We start from the raw sequence: 1146 nt of genomic DNA, 5'->3' as shown, positions 1-1146 counted from the left end.
GAGGTCACTCAGTATTATAGACTCTAGCTCCATCCAGGTTGCTGTGAAATTCATGATTTTATTCTTTTTTATGGCTGCGTAGTATTCCATCATGTATATGTGCCACATTTTAAAAATTCAGTCCTCTTTTGATGGGCAGCATGGTTGTTTCCAGGTTCTTGCTATTTTGCCCACTTTTTAATAGACCTGCTTGTTTTTTTTTCTTTTTGGCATGTTTGAGTTTCTTGTAGATCCTAGATAGTAGGTCTTTATCAGATACACAGTTGGCAAATATTTTTTCCCAGTCTGTGGACTGTCTCCCCACTCTCTTGATGGTTTCTTTTGCTTTGCAGAAGCTTTTCAGTTTGATGAAGTTCCACTTGTCTATCTTATCTCTTATGGCATGGGCACTTGGAGTTTTGATCAGGAATTAGTTGCCAGTTCCAATTTCCATAAGGATGTCTTCTGTGTTTTCTAAGGTTCTTATAGATTGAGGTTTTACGTTTAGGTCTTTGATCCATTTAGAGTTGGTTTTTACGTATGAATAAGTTGTCCTCTCCCTAGTGGTTGTTAGTGGAGGTTTTGTTGAAGATAAATTGATTGAAAAATTGAGGTTTTGCTTCCGGAATCCCTACCCTGTTCCTTTGGGGTTTATAAACCTGACCTTGTACCAATACCAACCAGGCTGTTTGATTATTGTAGCCTTATAATACAGTTTAAAATCTGAAAGTGTGATCTCTTCCACTTTGATTCTTTTGCTGAGGATTGTTTTGGCTATTTCTGGTCATTTATGATTCCATGCAAATTTCTGTGTTGTCATTTCCAGGTCTGAGAAGAACGATGCTGGTAATTTAATGGGTATTGCATGAAATCTGTAGATTGCCTTGGGTAGGATGGGCATCTTAACAATGTTGATTCTTCCAATCCATGAGCATAGGATATTTTTCCATTTGTGTGTGTCTTTGAGCAATGTTTTGCAGTTTTTGTTGTAAAGGTCTCTTACTTCTTTGGTTAGGTAGATGGTATAGGCACTTTTCTGATGTTTCTTTCTCTTCTTCTTTTTTTTTTTGAGTTGGAGTCTCACTCTGTCACCCAGACTGGAGTGCAGTGGCCGCTCCCGGCCACCGCAGCCTCGACCTGCTGGGCTCCTGCGATCCTTCCGACTCA

This window comes from Carlito syrichta, unplaced genomic scaffold, assembly GCF_000164805.1.
Source record: "Carlito syrichta isolate Samal-C Ts95f unplaced genomic scaffold, Tarsius_syrichta-2.0.1 Scaffold73072, whole genome shotgun sequence".
Taxonomy (NCBI): domain Eukaryota; kingdom Metazoa; phylum Chordata; class Mammalia; order Primates; family Tarsiidae; genus Carlito; species Carlito syrichta.
Note: the sequence above shows the minus strand (reverse complement) of the source record.